The sequence below is a fragment of the Camelus ferus genome, chromosome 30, assembly GCF_009834535.1.
Source record: "Camelus ferus isolate YT-003-E chromosome 30, BCGSAC_Cfer_1.0, whole genome shotgun sequence".
Lineage (NCBI taxonomy): Eukaryota > Metazoa > Chordata > Mammalia > Artiodactyla > Camelidae > Camelus > Camelus ferus.
The window spans coordinates 12,261,631-12,285,997 of record NC_045725.1 but is presented as its reverse complement, the minus strand read 5'-3'; the positions used below and the strand labels follow the sequence as shown (position 1 = coordinate 12,285,997).

At 42.8% G+C, this 24,367-nt stretch overlaps 1 protein-coding gene and 1 long non-coding RNA gene across 4 annotated transcripts in view; both read right to left on the bottom strand.

The window, feature by feature from the left end:
• Nucleotides 1–24,367, bottom strand: part of SETBP1 (SET binding protein 1) — a 363,259-nt gene that overhangs the window by 61,853 nt on the left and 277,039 nt on the right. The gene's annotated exons all lie outside the window — the stretch shown is intronic.
• LOC116660628 lies at nt 2,008–24,358 on the bottom strand. The gene is made up of 3 exons (XR_004316206.1): nt 24,346–24,358; nt 12,374–12,380; nt 2,008–7,252 (listed from the first exon to the last, which is right to left on the bottom strand). It is a non-coding gene; the product is annotated as an uncharacterized LOC116660628 (long non-coding RNA).

Here is a 24,367-nt window from a genome sequence, read left to right as displayed (position 1 = left end):
AGAGAATGAATGAATAAATGAAAAAAAAAAACAACGCATACATATGGAAGAAGCATCGTGTTTGCAAAGCAGTCAGGACGTGGACTTCCGTAACTTCCATTGTGTTGAGTCCTTCAGTACATCCTGGCCTCATCTTTATTGCTCATGCTGTCTGTGTAACTCAGCACCACGTTTAAGTGGATAAAAATGCAAAGCGTGCACCCTGTCTGATGCAAAGTTTGCTAGGGATGTGTCTGTGTGTGTGTGTGTGCATTTCAGTGGTACACCCCAGGTCCAGTCATATAGATTTTTAGCAGCATCTTAGTTACTGCTTAAGGTCTTCATTATAGTCTAATACAACCTCTCCACTTTTTCTTTCTTGTATTCAATGAGAAAAACGGTAAGAGGGAAGTGCTTCTCAAGCCTAAAACATACAGGTATATTTTTAATTTAAAATTTGTATTAGTATCATTTAGATCAATTTGGTACAGATCTGGTGGGGAGCAGGCTTTGTAATGACCCACAGGGCTCTAACTGTAGTCTCCGGTACCACCCCCACATTCCTTCCCTACCCTCCCAAGCCACTCTGTTTCCAGCCGGGAGCACGTACGGAAAACCTCAGGGCAACACGTGGGCTGCCCAGCACCCGGGCTGCGCACTGCTGCCCTGCTCTGCCCCCGGGGCTTGGTTCTCATCCCTGCCTCCTGCTTTCCCCTCGTGACTGTGCCTCTGCCGAATGACTTGAGTCTACTAACCCTAGTGTGCTCTCGTCTGTCCAAGTTCAATGTCTGCACTGCTTCCCTAAAAACCAAGTCCAGCCTCCTGTTTCAACCTCTACTGGGAATGAGAATTTTATCTCAAAAGCCCAGCCTAGGCTTCCTTATGCCAAATGGAATTCCTCTTGCTTAAATACCATGTAAGAGCCACTGCTGCTGTTCACGCCAGCAAGGAAATCAGAGTCCAACGCTAGTGGGGAAGGCAGGCATGCAAACAGATCAGCGTCATATAGTGAAACACTGGACTATGGACAAAACAATGTTGCCAAGTATAATCTCTGGTTAAATAAAGAAAAACTAACAAGCTTTCTGTGTCCTGATTTTTTTTCTCTTTCTTGGTTAAACACTTTACTTCAGCTGTGTTTAATTTCTTTATGATCAGTCTCAAGCTCTTGATAAGAAAACCACCAGACTGTAAGCTACCAGTGGCAGGGTGTGTCAATTACTCAGCATCACATGATGTGGAACTGCGTCCTCCAAATGCCTCGTGTGTGCTGCTGGGGGCTCCGAATACACAAATTGAATCAACCAGTGTAAAATGGATTAACCAGGGCAGCTAATTTTGTCTATGCAGGCAACCTAATAACCATCATTTTCCCTGTTAAAATGGGGAGTTAGTAAGAGGGCTTGCCACGAGTTGGTGGGTCTCACTTTCCTTCCCATTGTGTCTATGTGTAGACACAGCCCCTTGTTCTCAATTTATTAATACCTAATAAAATAACCCAAGTGATGTGGATACACACTGCACACGTCCCAGAGCTCTTTTCTGGTATCATTTAGTAGTCAGTATCAAGATTGCAGACTTCTCGGCTTCCTACCCACTCACATCACATCACATTAACATACTGAAAATAATAGAATAATAATTAAAATTATATTTTGTTCTTCCAAAGTATCATAGTTATCCTGAGCCCAGGATGCCCTTTTAAATGCTGAATTAATCAACGAATCAGGACTTTTTGGAAACTTTTGGCTCTCAGTCTGGGTCGGCAGCCACTGCAGGGCTTTAAAGGAAGAGGACACATGAGGACTGCTTGAATAACAGAGAGGTCTGGTTAGGGGACCAGACTTGCTCAGAAGATTCTCATCAAACAACATGGAACCATGCAAAAGTTGCTCTCAGATCGATAATCACAGCTATAGGAGTTCAGAAAAATGATTTTTATGAGCTAGAATAAATAGTAGGAGCTGCTTTATTTAGGAGTGAGACCTTAGTTGAGGCTAGAAGGCTGTTCAGGATTATTAAGTGCTTATTGCCTAAGAGCCAGAAGATTCTACCTCCACATATATCAGGTCAACGTCAACAGCCAAAGACATCACTAGCTCTGATCAACTGGGTGCCTGGAAATCTTTTGTCACGCCTTTTTTCTCATTAAACCATCAAGTGTCAGAGGTCACAGCGGCAGAGTAACAAGTGTTAGAACTACTTCTCATAAAATTGCAGTAAATAATATTATTATGGAGTTCTGGTCCTGTAGCGGGGTGCACATAAACCAGCATCCCTGTGGATCGACTTCCCCGCATCCACCTGCACCAGCGTCATGTCCAGGGCTTGACTTTGACTCTAGACAGTTCCAAGGCACGGAGAGGAGGCCCAGAGGCACGTCGGAAGGTGAGTGGATTTCTAAGCATCGTTCAGCCGAGGCCTGCAGAGCTGACTACGGATCTAGCTGCGTGGGGAAAGGGAACGGCATCCGTCAGGATCAGGGCTGGAAGCTGTGAATGCCGTCAATATGTCTACTGCACGTGCATATGTCTGACTAAAACAGACACATGGGTTTATGTGTCTACAACTTCAGTTTGCGTGGGGCAAGTGAATTCTCCGGGGTCCACCATGCTCACCACTCCACCTGGAAGAGAAAAGCTCTGTCACCGGCCCAAAGCAAGGGCCAGAGAGACGAGCCAAGTGTGGGCCAAGCTCCTGGAGTAAGGAGTCCCCTGTACCTGGGCCACCACCCACCTCACGTGTTTTCTGTGCATGACGGGGACCGCGGGAGACGCCCAGTCAGGGGGCGGCTCAGCCTGGGGTTCCAGGCCCCGCCTCTGCCCCTGAGACACCACACGGAGCTCTCCCAGCACGGTGCGCCCCCATCACTGGCCTGGCCCCTTCAAAGCCCCGCAGAACCATAGAGCTCCCCATCTCCCTTCCCTGCAACTGGAGCACGGGCTGCTAAAAGGCCTCTCGCTGCCTTTTGCGTGTGGTGCTAATTAACATGATCCAAGTTACAATATGTGTTAAAGATTCCAGTTTTGTTACTTATTTAATGAGCTTCATGGGATTTGAACACGAGGCTCAAAGTAGCAGGGGAAACCTCATAATTAGCTTCAATTACGCGAAGTTCCTACGCATTAAGACTATTTGATGAACTGCAGAGGGAAGGAGCTACCGACCAGATACAAATCACTAATTTTGTTCCATTTATTATATACTTATTTTCTTCCTAATTAGTACTGATTGGCTTATGATCCTAATTAATGCAAAGGAATTTGGAATGGTATACAATGGTATGGCTTAGAGATGCCAGCGCGTACAGCTAAATTATTGCTAATTGTTATTTACATGAGGCCTGGAAGACTAAATAACGCAATGCCTAATTAGCATTAAAGATATGGTATCCATTTCCAATTTACGCTAAGGCAATGGAGATCAAATTGTTAGTTTAAAAAAAACTCAGTCTTGAGATTCCAAGAATTGCACCACTGTATGTTGACCTCCACCTCAGGGGAGACTGTTTTTTCTTGTCTGCAGTTGCATCTTGCCAGGGCTTGGCTAGAACTTTGCAAAAAAATGTTGCACAGGAAGACACAGCCTCACACTGGCAATACGGCAACACTTAAGGATTAGAGCCGGGAGCCAACTGGCGAACAGGCCGAGCGTCAGACCTCTGTTACTGCCAGCAGTGCAAGGTGTGTGTGCTGGCAGCTGAGTGGGGTCCTGAGTCGGCTGGCCCATCCCGAGGTCAAGGTGGCTGTGGGTGATGCCCGTAGGGTGCTAGAGATGCCTATTCAGAGAGCTGGGTGGTCAGCCAGTATCACATGGGTGGATGCTGCTTGCCCAGTGGGGGCTGCAGTGAAGAAGAGAACGAAGAGGAGGTTCTGGCAGGGAGACCGAAGTGTCAACTCCCAGTCCAGACACCCTCAAGAACGCCTGCTCAGCCCTGAGGACGCTGCTTCCCTGCGGCCAGTGTCGCCCCTCGTCCTAATCTGCTCTCCCCGAGTGGGCGACGGGGCTCCCAGGAGACACTCTGGGAGGTGCCCTCTGGCCGGGACCTGCCTCGCTAGCTCTCACCGCTCCTCAGTGAGTCTTTTCCCTGCACCCTCCTTCCTCACCTGGCCCCTGAACTTTCCCCCTTTCCCCCTGCTTCTCCTGCGTTTCTTCCTGAATCCAGTCCTCCACAGGCTGAGAAGGAAGAGGACCGTAGGAGGAGCAAGAAGACCGGCCTGACTTTGCGAGTCGTTTCACCGCTCGGGACGTGAGGGTCGACATCCTATGAAGTGGAGATGCTAACCTCTGCCGTCCTCTCTCCTCCTTCGCAGCAGCGCTCAGAAGCACAAACGGGACCGCACATGCGAAAAGCCCTTCAGAGACGACGAAGCCGTACAGGGAAGGGAAGGTTCTGAGTCAGTCCAACCATTTATCTTCACGGGTGGGGGTGTCAGCGCCCCACGGAGCAGAGGCTGAGGCAGGGTGCCTCGCTCTCTCGCTGGTGCTGGCGTGGCCACAGAGGGACCTCCCCGGGGTGCCTGCCCAGCTGGATGCGGCCAAGGGGAGAAGCTGGCTTCCGTCCAGGCCCCTGACCTCCGCATGGGAAGTCCCTCTTCTCCGTGAATTCGGGTTGTACGCTGAGAGCCCGGCTTCTCTGACAGTCTGGACCAGGGCGAGCAGGCTCTCATTTGCAGCTCTCTGAGCAACTGTCTTGAGAAGACTTTTCATCTTCCAGGCAAACGTTGTTCTTAACCACCACTAAGTGTTAATATTTTTAGAGAGAGAGAAAGAATGACAAGGACAATAGCTACTTGATGTTTCACGTAACATAAGCTCTGTGCTGGGTGCTTGGGGTCACCTCATTCAGACTGCATGATGGGCCCGTTAGGCGCTGGTGTCTCAGAGTTGGGAAAACACACTCCGTAGACAAGGATCAGTTCAAACCAGCTAGCAAGGTTGCACGTGTGCAGATAAATCTGTAATACAAAATGTATACTATTTCCCCAGGAGAAACAGTGATTAACCGTAAGAAATACATTATTTACTCTCCTTTTATTAGTTAATAAAATAGTCATATTAAGAAAATGTAATGCCATATACTTCATACAATTTTAAAAACTGGAAGACACATCACACAGCATACATACGAAGCTTATACAAATATAGTACTGTATATTCCATATATGTGCATAAATTTAAACTGCATACACTGTATACAGTTATCTATGTATGTTGTGTGTGTATGTGTGTGTATGTGTATTTCAGGAATGCATACACTTACAAAGTGTAAATAACATGGCCAATTAGGTACAACCACCCAACTTAAGACACAGAATACCGCCAACACCTTTGACGCTCCCATGTACGTGACCTCCATCCCTGACGTGGTGTTTTTGAGTAAACTTGAGAAGGGTCCCCGTTCCTTGGATTGAAGATGCATCGCTCACACCAGGGTAAAAGGCTTGGGAGTAGCTATAAAGGACTAGATTTTAGCTCCAATTACCCTGTTGGCTGGATATCCTTGTGCAATGTACGAAAATACATACGCAACCTTGCTCACCCTCCCCTTCCTTGTGTTTTATCAGATAGATAGATAGATAGATAGATAGATAGATAGATAGATCCCTGAAAAATATATTGTTTGTTTTCTCATACTTGCAAACTTTATGAAAATAGTCACATGTTTTCCTTGGTCAACATCCAATTTCTGAGATTTATGCATGGTGAGGAGATGTGGCTGGCTTGTTCGCTTTCTTTGCTGATAGCATTCCTTTGGATGAACATCCCACATTTAAAAAATCCAATCTCCCATCAGTGGACACCCAAGCTGTGTCCAGTGTTTAGTTATTACAAAAAAATATTCCCTGAGAGCACTCTGGTATTTATTTTCTGTGCATGTACGTGAGGTCTTCTCCAGAGTAGATACCTAGGGACAGAACGGCTGTAGGACTTACATCTTTAATCTTACTGTATAAAGCCAAATTGTTTTCTAAATGATCATGCCCACTGAAAAGTGGTGTACAGCTTTTCTAACCATTGGTATTAGTATCAGACTTTGACTATTGCCAATCTGGTAGATGTGGCTTTAATCTGCATTTTCCTTATTACAAATGATGTTAGCCATTTTTCTTCTGTCTTATCTGAAATGCATTTTCATGTCCTTTATCCAGATTATTATTATTATTTTAAATCAGGTTGCTTGTCTTTTTCTTATTATAGGAGTTCTTTAAGTATTATGACTCCTTCTCCTTTGTTGGTTATATGAACTGCAAATATTTTCCCAGTTGATAGGTTACCACATTATCTATATGTCTTTTGATAAACATTTTTCACTAAGATAGTGAAATTTGTCAATTCTTTATGGCTTGTACTTTCTGTCCGAAGAAATATTTTCCTATCCTGAGATTATAAAGTGTTTTCTAAAAGTTTAAAGTTTCAACTATCACATTTAATTATGTAATCCATATGAAATTGGGTTGGTGTATCTAGCAGTGTAAGTTTCTCCAACTTTTCTTCTTTCAGAGTATTTTGGCCATTTCTTTACCTCTCACATAGGCTTTCCAAATGAGTTTTAAAATTACCTTATCAAGTTCCAAAAATCTGCTTGTTGAAATTTTGATTGGAGTTAAATCTATAGATAAATTTGGAGAAAATTGATACCTTTATGATTATAAGTTTCTCTATCCATCAATATTTATCTTTCTCAATTTAATTTTTTAATACTTTGATAAGTCTCATTAAAAAAAGAAATTATATACATATTTTGTTAAATTTACTTCTATTTATAATAGCATATTATTTTTTATCATAAATTTGCATTTTTATATACTGGCAACACATGGAAATACACATCAAAAAAGGCTTATTCATATTTATTTATAATTCAGTTTTATTACATTGTTATTAATTTTGATAACTTGTTCATATATTCTTTCTAGATTTCAGTGTAATCATATCAAAAGCAAATAACGACAGTTTTGTTTCTTCTTTTCCAACCTTATGCCTTTTATTGTTTTGGCCTTCCTTGTCTTGGTGACTGAGCCCTTTAGCTTAACTTTGAGCAGCAGAGCTGACCGTGGGCATCTTTGCCCATTCCTAACAGCAAAGGGAGGGACTGTCTCACTGTTAGGTATGATGTCTGCTAGAGAACTTTTTTCTTGATATCCTTTATCTGGATAAGGACATTTTTTTTTTTCTATTCTTAGTTTGCCAAGAGCTTTTTATCACAAATGCATGTTGACCTCCATCTAATGACTTCTGCATCAATTGAGATAATCTTGTGGCTTTCCCCCTTTGTTTTGTTAACAAGGGGACTCACATTAATATATTTTCTAGCGTCAAATCAAAACTGTAATTCCTGAGTTACATCACACTTGGTCAGAATGTATTTTTTTCAAATACATTGCTAGCTTAGGTTTGCTATAATTTGGTATGGGATTTTTAAATCTATGTTTATATGTATCTATTTTATGTCTATATTTATGTTTATGTGAAATCAGCCTATTTATTTCCTCAGTCTATGTTTGATCATGATGAGCTAGGCTGCATTTTGCGGAGAGTTCCTGAGGTGGGAAGCCCACGAAAAGACCAGCAGGACCCCCAGGCGGGGCCACTACTTTCCCCCCGGTGCCATCCGGTTCCCTGGCCCTGGGGGTATTATCTCGCTTTTGTGCCTCTATAAAAGGGCTTGTTTCTAGGAAAGTGGAACTTACCCCTAAGATTCTATTGGTTCCCCTAAGCTCACTCCTGATTGGTCCATTTCTATCACTCCTGATTGGTCCATTTCTAAAAAGCTCATCCCTGATTGGTCAACTTTGTTACACCTTATTTGCATATGATGCTGCAAAGTCTGGACTGGCACCCTATAAAAGCCTGTGTAAACCTACAGATGAGGTCCAGAGTTTGGAGTGTTAACTCCTCTGGGCTCACTGGCCTAATAAACCTGAGTTCTCCAACTCTCCGAGTGCTGCTTGGTCTCTCGTCCGGATCCAGGTTGCTGTCACAACTGAGCTGTAACACTGAGCTGTAACACACTTTGCTGCAACATTCCCACTTCTTTGTTATGGATGAGTTTGTGTAAGAACAGAATGCCTGATAGTGCTAACTGAAAATCTTCTGGACAGAGCATCATTGGAGAGATTATAAACTACTGATCTAATATATTTTAAAATTAAGAGAAAATTTGAGTTTTTTACTTCTTCTTGAATTGCTTTTGGTAACTTTTATTCTTTTTTAGATCTGTGCCTGTTCCAAGTTTTCAAAAGTCAGCAACTAGGTGTTTGTAATATATTACTCGTCAAGTGCATTTGTAGTTATATGCCCTGTATAATGCATTTCCTTCATTCTCTATTATCTTTCACTATTTTCTATCCTTCCCTTCCCCTCTGGATTATTCTTGACATAAATTCACTAATTTAATCAGTCTTTTCAAACAAATGTCTAATTTTGTTGACACTCTCTCTTATATCTGTTTTGCAGTTTTTTTTTTTTTTTTTTTTTTTTTTTTTTTTTTGGTTTCTGCTTTTATCTTTGTGATTTCCTTTCTTCCGTATGATTTTCTGACTTTCTTTGGATATATTCATTTAAAAAATAATGTTTAACTTTTCAAATAATACTGTAACCTTTCTTCTTTCAGACTTTCTTATTTCCTAAAATAAATCTTTAAATGTATACATTTCTTTACAAGAACTAGCCTAGCTGCAGCCCATAAGTTTCAATATTTTTACTAATACTCAATTCTTAATGTTTTGATCCATGAGTTATTTAGAAGTATATTTTCTAATTTCCAATGATTTCAGGTTTTTAGTTATTTTTTTATTATCTGAGTTTTAATCTATCTTTTGTTAGAGAATATGAGCTCCATGACATTGATTCTTTGACATTTGTCATCAATTTTCATTACTGCTCTACGTGTGCTTTGCTGTATTTTCTATTAGTTGGATGTGGTTTTTATGTTTGTGTATTAAAATGAGACTTGCAAGTTGTATTTCTCCAATTTAGTATATCCTTAACCTGGTTTTGCTTCCTTGATTCATTACTGAGAAAGATTGGTTGAAATGTTCCATTCTGAGATCAAGTTGTCAATTTTTCTCCTTTTGTTATCTTTCCTTTGTATAGTTTTAATCTATGTTACTATGTACATTCAACTTAGAGTTTATAAATCTTAGTTTTAACTGAACATTCTATCATTAAGGTTGCGTTATGACCTTTTTGACTACCAATAACTTTTAAGGCAAAAATCATTAAAGACGATGTTGGCGGATCATAACACATCAGTATACCAGCTTCCTATTACTATGGGCCTGGCATATTTTCCCCATATGTTTATTTGCAGTCATATGTTTTCATATATCTCAGGTATATGTCTTATAACCAGCATATTTCTGGATTATGATTTTGAAGAGCCACTCTGATCTTTTTAAAGTTTTGGTTTGCTAAGATTGCTGACTTATTCACAGTTTTTATTGTACAGTTTTCAGTTTAAGATTCCTCCCTTTTTGACTTCTTTTTTTCTCATTCATTTTTTCCCTCCCTCTCCACTAATCTGTAAGTTATACCTTTAATGCTTTCTGTTTAGAGGCTGCCCTAAACATTCTAAAATCCATATTTAATGTAATAATGTTAAAATTCAATTTTAACCTTTTTCAAAACAATAAAGTAATCTTTGATCATTTTAACCTTATTACTTCTAACCATTTATACTATAATTATTCAGTATTTTACTTCTATGTTGTCCTTAGCACTGCAAGTTAGACATGTAAAAAAGTTATTTCATGTAGCCAATGTTTGTATATTTAAATTTACCCACAATTTTCCCTTTCTCTTTGTTCTTTATATCTTTTTACATCAGATCTTTTCTCTGAGATAATATTTTTTTCTTTTTGAAGTACATACTTTAGAACTCCCTTTAGGAGAGTCTAATGGTAGTAAACATTCTCAGTTTTGTTATATTTGAAATAACTTCATTTGGGTTTTGAAAGACTGTACTGCTGTGAATATTTTTCCAGTTTGACAGTTTTTCTCTCTGCACTTTGAAGATAGTTTTCAACACTCTATTAGATTTCATTGTTACTGTAGAGAAGTCAGCTAAAAGCCTAATTTTTTTTTAATAGGTTATTTATCTTTTCCTCCTCACTGCTGTCTGATTACAGGGTGTCTATTCTGAGACATTTTTTGGAGGGGTGCACAGATCTTGGAATTTCTTAGGCTGTTTTACTTTGGAGATTCATACCTTTCATGGAAATTCTTAAGTGTGATTGTTTTTCCTATTTCTTCTACTATCTCTTTTCTGTACCTTCAATCAAGTGGATAAAAACTATGCTTTATCCTATGATCTTAACCTTGGTTTTATTAATTTCCTCTATTTTCCGTCTACATTATATATAATTTCTTTGGACCCATCTTCCAGTGCAGTTTCTCTCCTTATGACTAATTTGCTATATTATCCATCACTGTGTTTCTTACTTAAATTATTATATATTGCATTATTAGAATTTCTACTTGCATAGTTTTCAAACTTAACTTGTCATATTTCATAGTCCATTGTACTTATCTTGTCATATTTCATAGTCCATCGTACTTATTTTTCTTTTGATGCCCTCCTTTATGTTTTCAAACATACCAAGCTCACTTAACTTATCTTTGAGGGTGGTTCACATTTCTGCAGACTCAGTGGGTCTCATTATTCTCTTTACTGTTCCTGCTGACTCGTACCAAATCTTGTTCCTTCATGAATTTTACATCATATTTCATCATGATTCATGTTTTTGCCATTTTATGAATCCAGGGGTTTCTAAATGCATTTTTCCAGATATAATTCACAGTTACATCTGCTGGGTGCCTAGGGAGTCCCACCAACCTGGCAGCATTTTAAACCAAAAGTTTGGCTCAGTCATTTTCAAGCCACAAAGAAGTATCTATTTTGGCCCTCATTCATGTGAGAAGTGTCTTGGGGCTAAGAATTTCTCAGAGGTTACTGGTCCCTCCAACCCGAGTGGAAAGAGGCAAGATTCCTTCCTCTCCTTGTGGGGTGGGTTACAATCTAGTTACTCTTTCACTGAGGGTGCTGCCTTGTGAAATCTAGCACCTATGAAGGGATTTGGGGTCATGCATCCCGCTTGCATGCACACTGCATCAGTCTTCTATCCCCCACGTGCCAGCCGGTAAACTGAAAAGTCTGGACACTCTGGGATAGGCAGATGTCCCTAAAAGACTACCAATTTTAAGACATCCTACCTCTTTGTCTTAGTGCTTTCTGATCAATTTTAGCGTTTAAGACTCGCCCCACCCCCAACCGGTATCTACATTTAAAAGGATGTGTTTTACACTTTAATCAGCTTTAAAGTATATCTTGTCTGCTGTATCTAACTGTCAGCACAAAATGACCCACTCACTTTTCTCCTTTGTTATCATCATGTATGTTTTTAGCCTTATTTAGGCAATCTAAAATTCAGTAAACTAACTAAAGATGCTATATAGTTAATAATTTGCAGCTTCTATTTGAAAAGTAATGTTAAGCTTGCTTTTAGAAATATATCCTATGATATGGAGTTTTAAATCACCTTTTTTTCTGTATTCCTAAGACAAAATTTCTGAACAGGGCATTCAAGGCCCCTCCTTGCCAAACCACATGAATGTGTATACATTTCTTTTTTTTTTTTTTTCCTACAAAAGGGTCTGTAATTTTCAGCAGATTCTAAAATAAGGATGCAACCTTAAAAAAGAATTAAGAATTGCTTATCTTTGAGGAATATCAACAATGAAAAAGGTTCACATGTGTAGGAGAATTCTGGAAACTATGTCTGGGAGAAGGGACTGAAAATATCCCATGAGAAACAGTATATACAGCCAGATCTATCTATAAAGGCTGTTTGTCTAATTATAGGTTGATTTGCCTATTTATACATAATCAGCCCACACGTGCCCACACCTCTATATATGCACGTACATGCTACTTTGCTAGGATGCTATCACAAATGTGAATAAAGACTGGGGTTAGTAATAATAAATTTGTTTTAATTATGTGTATTTTTCCACTGTAAGCTTAAGGATAATAAACTGCTCGAGTTTCACTGAGGGAAGCAAACCAGTCATCGCTGAGAAAACTCTGACGGCGCTCTTATCTAAAACGGGTAATTCTAAACTAACGTTACGTATCTTGACCTCTCTGCCAGACTTGGCTCCAAGTGATTCGGCTCTTTCCATAAATCACATCTTCCTTCTAAAGATGAAGATATTTCTGATGCTCTGAAGAATGGAGCAGGGCTTTGAAAGAATTTCCAAGAGAGCTTCAAAACATTTGAGCAGAGACAGCTGCATCAGAATCTGTGTGTGGTCACTGCTGGGCAGGTAGCGGTCCTGGTTTTGGGGTTTGGGTGCCAGGGGCTTCATGAGTCTTAACGTTTTGTATCACCTTATTCCTGTGTGTCTCAAATAGCATATCTGACTAGGAGGTGTCAACAAAATAACTCAGGGCTGCTCTGTAGAAGGACCTTTAAATACAGTCATGTACAGATGTGTCTCTGGGATAAGGGGACACAGTGACACCTCGAGGGGCAGTGCCCACTGGGATGGAGACGCTCGGTTATGCACACCAGGAGAAGCATTATCACTTTACAGTTGTTCCTTAAATACTCTGTGGCAGATGACTATTTTGCTTTCTCACTTTAAAACCAAAAGCCTAGAAGTTGCCTGTGGTTTTTCCTCTGGCAACAAGGCTCTCCTGGAGTATTGTACACTTCAGTTCTCTGAGCCAAATATTGTTTTTAAAGCAGAAAGTTTATGTTAGCTTCCTCTGCAGAATCTCTCTGGCCATCACTGTAAATCTGGTGAGAAAATCATGGTTCTTATGACAAGGTAGCTAGTTAAAGGCTGAACACTGCCGATGCACAACGGAGAATCTATAGCCCTAAAAGCTGATTAAAAGCAACCCTGCAGATACTAAATGGGGGATTACAAAGTGATTACTGAAAAATGAATAGAGAGGCACCAAGACACTGTAAGAACAGAACAGCTGTGCTGACAATTTTAAGACCACAGAGAAGGAAATGAATCAGTGCACAAGGAACTGCGGCCTTGTGTGAAAGTCACACAAAATAAATACACCTTGTCCTCTGTGATGGATCCCATTGCTTTAGATGGTCCGTATTAGTGACTGCATTAAGCCAGAATTATTATTATTACTGTGTTATCACTACACGCAGGGTAAAAAGAGAGACAGAGGGATAGCACGGTTCTAGGGAGGTAAAACCTGGATGAAATGGGACTCTAAAAAAAAGCTTCAAGTTACCTGAAAAAAAAAATGGAAACAATATTTCCTCCTGCTTATCTCAGAGGCATCGAGCATTCTCTGCAAACTGAGTGTGGACTGAGCTTTACATGTAAACTTTAAATCACTGCAGGTGTTACCGAAGGCAAGCCTGTGTGCCCGCTGCACCATGAGGCCAAACACACTGAAACGTGAGTTTGGAGCAGAGAAAGGTTTATTGCAGGGCCGAGCAAGGAGGACGGGGTGGCTCATGCCCAAGAAAACCCGGAACTCCCAGAAGGGTTTCAGCAAAGCTTATTTAAAGTCCAGGTAAGCGCGGGAGGGTCGCACGGTAAGTGATCAGCTCGTGCACATCTCTCCGATTGGTTGATGTTGAGGGAACAGGGTGGTCAACACGCCCAACCCTTAGCTGCCAGGAGGTGGGGGGCCACGTGCTCTCGATTATCAAGTAGTTAATTTCTTCCCTTTGGTGGCAGTTTTAAGCATCTGAAAAGCTCAGGAAATATACATGAGATGCTATTATCTGGGTGCTTCAGGGAGGAGCTACAGCAGGGGGTATGGCGGATGGATCTGACTCCGGAAGGCCCACAGGGTGCGGCTCGGCTACACGGGGGACACTGAAAATTAGTAATGTAATAACCAGCGTGTGCCTACTATGTTTCAGGAATCACGAGGGCAAAGTCCTTCAGATGTATGACCTCTCTACTCCACACCACACCCTCACCATGTGTAATCACAGTCCCAACAATGCCTTGTTTCGTGGCTACACGTCGTCTCGGGATCCTGCACCTTCTACACGACAGGCAGGGTAGGAACAGCCATCTTTTTGATAAATGACAAAAGTGGAATTTGGAAAAGATGGGCCACTTGTGCAAAGACAGGCAGCAGACAGGGATTTACTGTTGTGGCTATTTCCACAGTTTCGTACCAGCATTATTTATTGGAAAAGAATGAGTGATGGGGGGAGGTTACTGAAGCAGGCTGATGGCTTGCAGTTGTCACTGAGCTGGCATGGGAGATGGCCACGTCTGGTGTTACTTGGCAGGAGGAATGAGGGCTGCTGCTGCAGCATGAGGGATTAAGGTTAAATCTATAGACCCGCCCTGAGTGGCAGAGCTGTGCTGCAGTGATGCAGAGCACAGACTTGGCAACCAGGCTGGCTCCGGGCAAATCCTGGTTCCACTCCCTCTAGCCCTACATTCCCAAGAATCTGCCCCACTCCTCTGAGCCTCATTTCCCTGATCCATATAATGGGGTCATAGTAAACCTGTTCGTTAGGGCTGGGCAACAGAAAAATGAGTTTATGTATCTAGGGCACTTAGAATAGAACCCAACACTTAGTAAGTCCTTAAGTTACTCATTTAAAAAAATTATTCCATACTCTTTCCTTCCGACTTTGTTTGGATATGCACAAATGCATCCAATCCTATGATTCTGTAAACTAAAATACTTCCCATCATGTTCTGCCTGCCTCATTTTTCAGTGTCTTAATTGGGATTTTCTTATAGGTCTGGCTCCCACCTAGTAAGGCTTGGGGGTCTGGAGCTTGAGGGAAATATTAGACAGAGGTTTTCAGTAACTCCTCAGGGCACAGGTACCCTTAATCACAACAATCATCGTGGCTGGAATTAAGTCATCCTGTGACCTTGGGCAAATTCCTTAATTGCTGGAGGCCTTGGCATTGCCCTCTGTTAAATCAGGTGCAGAAGCACAAGGTGACCTCAGGCCATGGGCTGGGTTTGTAGAGGAAACTGGTAGTGGAGCTTGGGGTGCCCCCCACAATGCCACACTCACTTTCAAAGCCTTTAAAAGTAGAATCAAAAAAGACTAGTAAAAGTTGCCTTCGTAAGTCAGCAGGGAATTATATGACCTCCTGGGAACAGGAATAAAATAAAAGGAAGAGTCACATATTCAGCTCTAGGGGAAATACATAAACACATAAATACATAAGAGCTTTCAGTCTCTCTAATTATCTACATGGATAACAATTTATCTCAGAGCTCACCAAATTTGTTCTTTCCCCAATATACATACAATCAAAACGCTGCACTGTTGCTTGGTTTAATATGCTTTTCAATATCTCATGTCAAACTCAGAAGAGTTGAGGGGGAGAAAAAAGCAAACCAGAGCCATGAAGAAAGAGAAAGAAAGAAAAAAAAGAAAAAAAAAACCTCCAGGCAGGGAATACCTAAATGATGTAATGATCACAGAAGCATCCAAAATTAGGTACAGAAGATGCAGCTGGTGCCACAGCCCCCTGAGCTGGCTGCCCCAGACAGCCTGGCGTGAGGACCCTCCAGCTGGTGCCCCCTGTCTCCCAGGCCGGCTCCAGGCCCTACACTCGCTTTCTGAACTTTTTGGCTTTTATGCATTGCAGTGACACCATCACTTTCCTCACCCAATCTGTATATTTTACACCTGCATTGGAGAATGTTATTGGAAGTGTCATTTATCCCAGAGCTGTGAAACCACAATGGGCAATTCGCTCTACCAGGAACTTCAATTCCCACAATCAAGCAATTGAGGGGCTATTACTACCTTCAGCCCCACCCCACCTTCTCCAAACTTCCGCTTTACGGGGAGCTTTTTGATGCTTCCTACAATCAGCTCGCTCTGAATATAAATGCACGTTTCCGACATCTGCAGCACTTTTAAACAGCATGAACAGAAAATCTTGGAAAGATGCTACAGCGAAGCAACTGCAAACGTAATACCCTGTTGTTTTTATTGCTAATTAGAACAAAACACAAGGTCGACCTTCTTGCAGGCTAATCAGCTATTAAAACTAAGTGCTTCTTTAAAAAGAAAAAATCAAATCTGGTTGCCTCCTTGAGATATATGGGGGGAAAACCAACCAAAAGGGGGCATGTGCATGAAAATTCTTTCCTTATTCTTCTCTGTTAGGATGTAAATTCAGTGTATGGTTCCCATGGAAAATGTAAACTGGAGCAGGGCCGTCAGTGATCGCAGGGCAAAGATGTGGCCGCCACAGCCCCGAGACGCTCCTCTCTTGCAAAGTCCTGTTATTGTCAGAAAGATGAATTCTAAAACAACTCTGTGTTTGTGCCATCTGCAGATTTTATTGACAAAGGTGTCAAGTCCTGCAGAACTGAAAGTTGTTTCCTTGTCACGAGATAAATAAGCAGGTTTGCTTGAGCTCCCAGCTTTATTCAATTTGCTTAGATACAAGGTGACTGGAAGCATTGATTGCGTGTAAGACCGGATATAGATTTTTTAAGGGAGGTGCATGTCCTGGGAGTTAGAGTCACCTCTTGAAGCTGATGGCTTTGCAGCTTGGCTCACAGATCCAGAGAGAGAGAGAGAGAGAGAGAGAGAGAGAGAGAGAGAGAGAGAGAGCGAGCGAGAGAGCACAAAGCCACTGGAACCTGAGAGATCATGGTGAGATGGGGCAGGCGGCCAGGCTGGTTTTTATTGCACTACCTGGGGGATTCGCTGTATGTTACAGCTGGAATTGAGAGTCTTTAGCTCATCCAGAACAGTTATTCTCAAACTTGAGTGTGTGTATAACTGAGTGGGTGGGTGGGGGGTGTTAAAACCCTCGTTGCTTGTTCCCAGCCCCTACACATTCTGACTGAGCAAGGTCCTGATGAAGCCTGAGAATTTGCATCTCAAACAAGTTCTCAAGTGAGGCTGATGCTATGGGTCTGGGGACCACACTCTAAGAACCACTGGTCTAACACAACCCTCTCATTTCACAAGCGAATCAACACAGGCCCAGAGGGAAACACTGGTTTGGAGAGGCTGCGCCCTCCCAGGTCTAGAAAACTGGTGTTTCCTGCATTCATATCTGGAGTCTTTGCCGTTTCCCTAAATCATGCTTTGCACTTTCTACTTGCTGCACAGAAACATATGCTGACTCCAGAGATGATGAAGTTGTGTCTGAAGCCGGCGGCAGGAGTGGAGCACTTGTCTTCTGCTGGAAACTTCTACACACTCATTCAAGGAAAGCGGTTCCCTCCACACCCCTGCTTGGCAGGGAGGCTTGGGGCTGTTCAGATATGGACTTGGTTGTCTCATACAGTAATTAGTTTCTAGAAACTGGAATTCTTTTTCTTAGCAGAGGAACGTGGCAGAAGGCGTTTGTGAATCAGAGAAGCTATTTGGAGTTGGGTGACCTCGAAGTTCCCTTCTAGCTCTGAGATTCTATGATCTATGAAATTGGCTCTTTTAATACACAGTGTAGTAAAATGTCCTCATTTCTACCTTACTGAAGCCGTGGTTTGTAACAAGATGCAAATTGTCATCAGATAATGCTGAGCCCTGAAAACAGTTTACTGTGCAAACTATTTCCCGAGACTTACTTCGGCAATCAATTTACCAAATACGTTAATATGATCCTGACACCTGCATTAAAATACACCCAGTCACTCTACATCTTCTTAACCTGCTTTATTGCCTTCTCAGCATTTATCAATATCTGAAATTCTAATATAGACTTACTGCCTTGCTTATTGTCTGGGTCCACCAAGACCAGAACATAAACTCTGTAAGAACAAAACGTTACCTCTCTTGGCCACTGCCCTATTCACAGGGCCAGTGGATGAACCCTGAAGGTTCCTTACCTCCAAATTAGCATCCACAGAGGTTTTTAGAAATAGGAATGTAGTAACCAGAAAGGAACTCCTGTATTTATAAATCTATTAAATGAACACGAATAAAGTGACGGGACTGTCACCCGTTTCATCTCTGCCAGCCAATATCTGAACAGTAGGCGGTGTTCAGAAAAAAATAAATACAAACTTGCATTGAGGGTTTTCTTGAATCCGGACCATGTTTCAGCTCCCTCAGAGCCTCTGTGTCAGAGCTGGCTTGTGGTTTTTAGATCAGCGTGGATCACTTGCTAGCACTTAGGTCTGGAATACTTTCTTCTCAAATTCTTACAGCAAAACCACCAGCTCTATCAATATGGCTCAACATTTCAGACTTGTTCTATAAGCAACAATATTACCCCACTACATGTAGTAGAATCATAATTTTGTGATCATCTCTATGGACCAAACATCACTGAATTGTCATTGAAATTATGAAAGGTAATGCTATTCAGAAATTGTCAATGGCTACCATTTTGCTTCAAGATTGTGGACTGAGCCTCAGGTTGAGACAGACTTCTAGCGGATGTGACCCTGAACTTGATTAAAGTGAGGCAGTTCCTCTGCTGTCATCCTAGAACAAAGGGCCAAGCAATATCCAGGGCTTGGGGATCAAGTTAAAATCAGGTAGTTTGCAGGAATACAGTTCCGTGCAGAAACACACTGAACAGATGGGGAGTGACCTGTTGGATTGCAGCGGGAAGCAAATGCAGATTTCAGTTGGGTCCGGGTAGCATTGACCAGATGGGAACCCAGCCCTGCTCCACGCTCAACTTCCAGACCAGGACACCGGAGGTGAGAGGACAAGCCCATCCAAGGGGGAACCTCACGGCACACCAACCCCAAATTGTGGAACAAATGAATTCACATCTGCACTCTGGTAAAGGAGAAAAGGCATGGCACCAAGGCTGAGGTCAGACGGATCTGGGTTCAAGTTTGGGTTCAGCCACTTATTTATATACATGATCTTATGCAAATCATTCATTCCTTGAGGCTCAATGGCCTCACCTTTAAAACAGGGATGTTCTGGGGGGTGTGATGGACAGCACAGTGATTACAGTTACCACTGCTCTACTGTAAATTTGAAAGTTGTCAGGAGAATAGATCTGAAAAGTTCTCCTCTTAAGGAAAAAATACTTGGAACTGTGTGAGATGACGGATGCTAATGAAAATTATTCTGATAATCATTTTGCAATAAATACATATATCAAATCATTATGTTGTATAGCTTAAGCTAACACAAGTTATATGTCAGTTATTTCTCAATACAACTGGAAAAAATTGGGATAAGAGTGTCTATTATCAAGCGATTAAAGATATTTCACGAGAAATCTCAAAAGGCATCGCATCCTGGAGCTTTATACAAACGTCAGCAGACAGCTCTAATTCACTGAGCGCCCTGGCGGGCAGGCCCCTCAGGCCGGGGTGGAGGGGACTGGAGGGGGCTTGGCAAACACGCATTTCACATCCATCCACAAAGTTCACTACGCTTTTGTGCTGTCCACTTCGTCAGGAATGAAAGCAACACAGCTTTCTATTCTGACATTCGGTAACAGTCCTCCTTTGAAAATTTTGTCTCCTCACCTGTTAAGTGGAGCGAACCCTATTCAGCCCCGCCCACCTCAGGGGACCCTTGTGAGGATCAGCAGGTAAAGGAGGGAAAAGGCGCTGTGAGGAGTGGAAATCTGGGGTGGAATCATGCTAGTGGGATTAGATTCTGAACGCTTGCTCTTTGGGGCTTCGGTCTCTTTGGGTTTTGTGATGATTATCACTACCAGGTATAAGATAAAATGACACCGTTTCCTCTGCAGACACCTCGTTACCTCATTCTGGCTTCTCTCTTGCCCCCTCTGCAGTAGGAACAGAAAGAAGCTGGCTTGCAATAAACGTGATGTGATGCCTCTTGAAATCGGAGCCTCTGAGGGTGAAGTTCGTATTGACAGTCTTAAAATATGAGCCTGTCTCGGCGTTTTATGTCATCAGTTGTGACTGTCAGTTTCCTCTACAAGGAGAGGAATAATGGAGCTATTTCTCCCTCGCTCTTCCCAAACTAGTGCTGGCCCGTAGACTGGGTACCGCCCCAGCTGCAACGGGAGGAGGGATCTGTTTCAGGGATATGGGAGGTTTTAGGATGCTGCATACTTCATCCCACACTCAAGAATAGGGAGGGTCTGTGGTCCTCAGACGGAAAGATGTGCCTTGCCACGGAACTCTGTGGTGCCTGTAGACTGCTCCTCGGAGGCTGGGGAGGGACTGCGAGCTCTCCAGGACTTCTCTGGGACAGTCTCCTCTCAGCTGGGCGGCCCTGGGCAAAAACCTCAGGGACACTAGTGTTTACCGGCCGACTGGTCTCTGTGAATTGAGCTTGGCTGCCCTAAGATCTGCCCTAAGGTTACAGAATCATTCTGGGAAACAAGGTTTAAACTTCTACCAGGGAAACGTAAAAAAGCACAGTGATTTACCAATAAATCAGAAGACAATTAAGGTTAAAAAGTCAATGTTCAGGAAACATCAAGGATCTGAATTAAATCAACATATCAGGGTAATTCAAAGGCTAGTGCCTGGAAGGCAGCATTTTATCCACAGTCTGATTCATCCATCAGGCGGCACTCCCCCACTCGTGGGCTCTCCTTCTTCAGAACAGTTTGGGACACTTGCCAGCTGCAGCCAGTTTTTCTGGCTGGTGTTCGTTCCGGACTGAACATTTGCCAGAGTTTATAACCAAACTTAGATTGAGTTTATCTGCCGTCCCCGCCCTTCTTTGCTCTTTTTTTTTTCCCTTTCTCTCTCTCCAGAATATCCGTTGTACACACATACTTCCTGTATTTCTTTTTCTGTATCGATCCAAAATACCATGTCCAAAAGATGTTGCCCTGGGCTCTTTCTACCTGGAGTCAGAGAGAACACACACCAGAACACCTGCCTTCACAGTACATCTTTGAGGGACAATTTTATAACCTTTTCTCCTGATGACTAAGCAGAGCCTTTCCGTGCCCTGGGGGTTGGCCCCACAGTGCAGGTTAAGGAGTCGGTTCAGGGTTTGAGATAGGAGAAACCTAAGGATAAGAGCTGCGGGGCACTGATGATTTACTGCCAGTTAGAAACTCTCTCTACACCCTTTATAGGCATCAACTCTTTTAACTTTACAGTGAGTCCCAGAATAGACCCCAATTTACAGATAAAGAAAACAGAATCTCAGAAAGATTCAGTTATATGCTTATGTGGTCTTAGACCTAGTAAGTTAGAGAGGTGGGACTCAACTTTATAAATTGAGGTGCAGGTATGTTCGATTCCAAAAGCCATCCTTTTAAAATTTTGAATTCAAATTCAGGGTCCATGGGCTTCAGAATAATAACAATAAAAAATAAAAATACTTTTTGAGCACTTCCTCTATGCCTAGGACAGAGCCTTCTCACCTGAAGTCCCTCCTTTTAATCCTCACAGCACATCTGTGATGTGAAATAACACTGTTCACGAACTGGAGATGTGACAGGAGGTGGCGCACGGAGAAGGGACTCACGCAGACCACCCGGCTGGTGAGTGATGGAGCCGGGGCACCAGGAAGTCGGTGCCCCACGCCCTGCTGATCATCACTACCGGTCCTGAACGAGGCTGGGCCCTGAGGATCTGTACCTGTCTCACCATTCTACGGCCACAAACGTGGGATGAGTCACCTGTGTCCCGTGCAGGGACTAGGCACAGCGGGGCTGCTAAGGGCTAGATTTCCTCCCAAGAGCGTGGCTCTCCAGAGTTTATGCCAGATTGCTAACATTTGTGTGTGTGCATGTGTTTCTTTCTTTTTTTTTTTTTTTTTTCCAATACGGGCTTTTTCTTTGTGGTTTAATTATTTACTCACTCAGGTTCATTTGCTTTGGAGCTTCTTGAATGTCAGAGCTTCAGATCTCAAATGCGAGCCAAGCTTTGGCCTTTGCAACAGCCCAAGGTTAATGCAGACCGCAAACAAGGGGCCTCCAGAATCCACTGCGGCTGTTGGTCTGCACCTGCTTCCTGCCCCGGTGCGGTTCCTGGGTCTAGTGTGAAAGCAACCTTGATGCCCCAAGGGGCTGGTGTGTGTGTGTGTGTGTGTGTCATACACACACACGCCCCTCCCCCAGTGCTTGTCTCACGGCTGATGAAATACACACACGCAGTCTAGGGAAGGCGGCAGGTGGGGGTTTGAGGTGGGTACTTCCTCAAAGCAGAGAGAAAGCAGGAGCCCAGGCTTGGCAGCAGGAGACCTGTGGTCTAGTCCTGGCTTGGCCGCCGCCACGTGATCTCAGCCAGGACACTTAACCCTCTGAGCTTGCTTCTGCCATTTTTAATTTTAAAGGATTAGGCCAGATCAGTATTTCCCAAATCATCTTCTGCAGAATGTTAGTGTTCTCTGATGTATTAAGGGGTGGATTTGGAGAAAGAAGAGTTACCCAGTCAGATAAACTGGGAAAAAAGCGACTTTCCTTCTGTGAATAGATTCACATCACTCATCGGTGTGTTCAGAGCTGTGAGATGTTACGTCGCAGATAATCAAATAGTTTCATTTATTCTGGTACTTAATTAACTTATTTGATAATCAAACTCTTTTTTTCATAGAACACCTGTGAATACTTCTTGGGGTGCTGGGCCTTGCTGAGAATTAGTTTTAGGGTCTCAAGGAATCTCAGGGAGAGCATCTTCCACATTCAAACTTTAGGAACTTAATAAATAGTTGATTTGTTAAATGACTGGATGACTAACATGAGGAAAACAGTAAAGGGTATTTAAAAGTAAATTTATTTTCATGTAAAGCAATCAGCTGACAAGACAGCAGAACTGAAGTGTAAAATCCATCTCCGTGGTAAATGGCAAATGACTGGTCCCCACAGGTGAGATGCTGACAGCATCCTACATCTAGCAGAACTGAAGATACAGACAGCATTTCCCATCGTTCCAGGTTCCTAATGATGAATTTCTTTTTCAGGGCAGAAGGGCTCTTAAGGTCAGGGAAATTCAAACATTTGAATGGAAGAAAGCTCATCTCCTTGGATCTGAAGATTTCCTATCCTCTCTCAGCATCCCTTACCAATCTTCATACACCACATGGCATTCATAACAGGGCTACACATATGGAGTTTAATACACAGGTATTGGTCAAATCACATTTCATAAAATGTCTTTGTGAAGCATGTATGTTCACCAGGGCCAAAAAGATAGCAACCCAGTTTTTAAAGAGTGCCACTTGCAGGCTAATCTAGTCTTTCTACGTAGGTATCTTTGTTTTATTGCTTTTCTTTTTCTCTGTGTAGTGTATTTTATATTTGAATGGAAAATAAAATTTATAACAGGTCTGTGTTATTTAGGTGAAACTGGCCTGCCCTTGACCCACCTTGCGCTTAATTGTGACTGTGTGGGATTTTCTGATTTTATTTCAAAAAGATCAGGTACTACCTTTCTGCTCTTCAACGTATTTGTTGTTTGGTTGGTTCCATTTTATCAGGCGTGGGTAGATCCGATCACCTCGTCTGAGCGGGGCTCATGAGGCCACATCAGTCACTTGGGGAGCTCTACCAGATCCGAATCAGCAGAGGACGTCTCTGGGTCTTGGTTTAAAACCTCCAGGCCTTTTATTTAGTGAAAGCACCGTGGTACGAGAGGTGAACAATCCCAGACACCCCCTTCTATCTCCCTGGCTCTCTATGGTTCTGTGTCCTATAGCTCTTGACCACAGATAGTCTGAAAAGCCCTGCTTTGAGGCACAGCTCAGAGAAGCAATCGCCCCATCCTCCAGCTCCTGCTAGCTTAAAATCCTTGCGGGGTATCCCAAAGTGCAGGGTCTACAGTCCAGACCCCTCCTCTTTGTCAGCCTCTCCAGATCTCCCCCGGCCTTCCCCTACCTCTCAACCCACGGGCCATACGGTCCATGGCCACACCCAGCATCCTCCTGCCCTGAACAGGACAGGAGGCAACATGGCTCCAGTCTTTATTCTCACTGCTGCCAATGCTTGGATCTGCTCTTTCTGTCTGCGCAGTCACAGGCCCTCATAGCTTCATTCAAATGCCACCTTTGCTGGCCCCCTGGCGAGGACTGACTACTTTTGCCCCCACTGGACCTGAGCAAGCACTGTTTCAGCACCAGAGGCATCCAGTGTCCTTCTCTGTCTCTAAGTACATCTCTCTTTCTCTCTCCAAATGGCAGCCCCTGGACAGAAGTGACTGTGTCATTTGGGTCTTTGTGTATTAGAGTCCCTAAGACAAAGTAGGTCGATGTTTAATACACATTTGTTTAAAACAGCCACATGCATTTGAAATTATTACCAAGAATGATACATTCTCCTATCAAAAGCCAACTGGAATCACTGTATACAAACAACGAGCTAGAAGCTGGCACACCACAGGTGTACAGCACAGGCTTGCTAACAACAATAATGACAACCATTAATATGTATCGCCTGTTTCCTATGAGCCAGACTGGGGGCAGAGATTGCTTAAATCACTCCCCTAAGATCCCTTGGTCTGACTTCTCTGGTCAACCTCTTTCCCTTCCCAGCTCCTC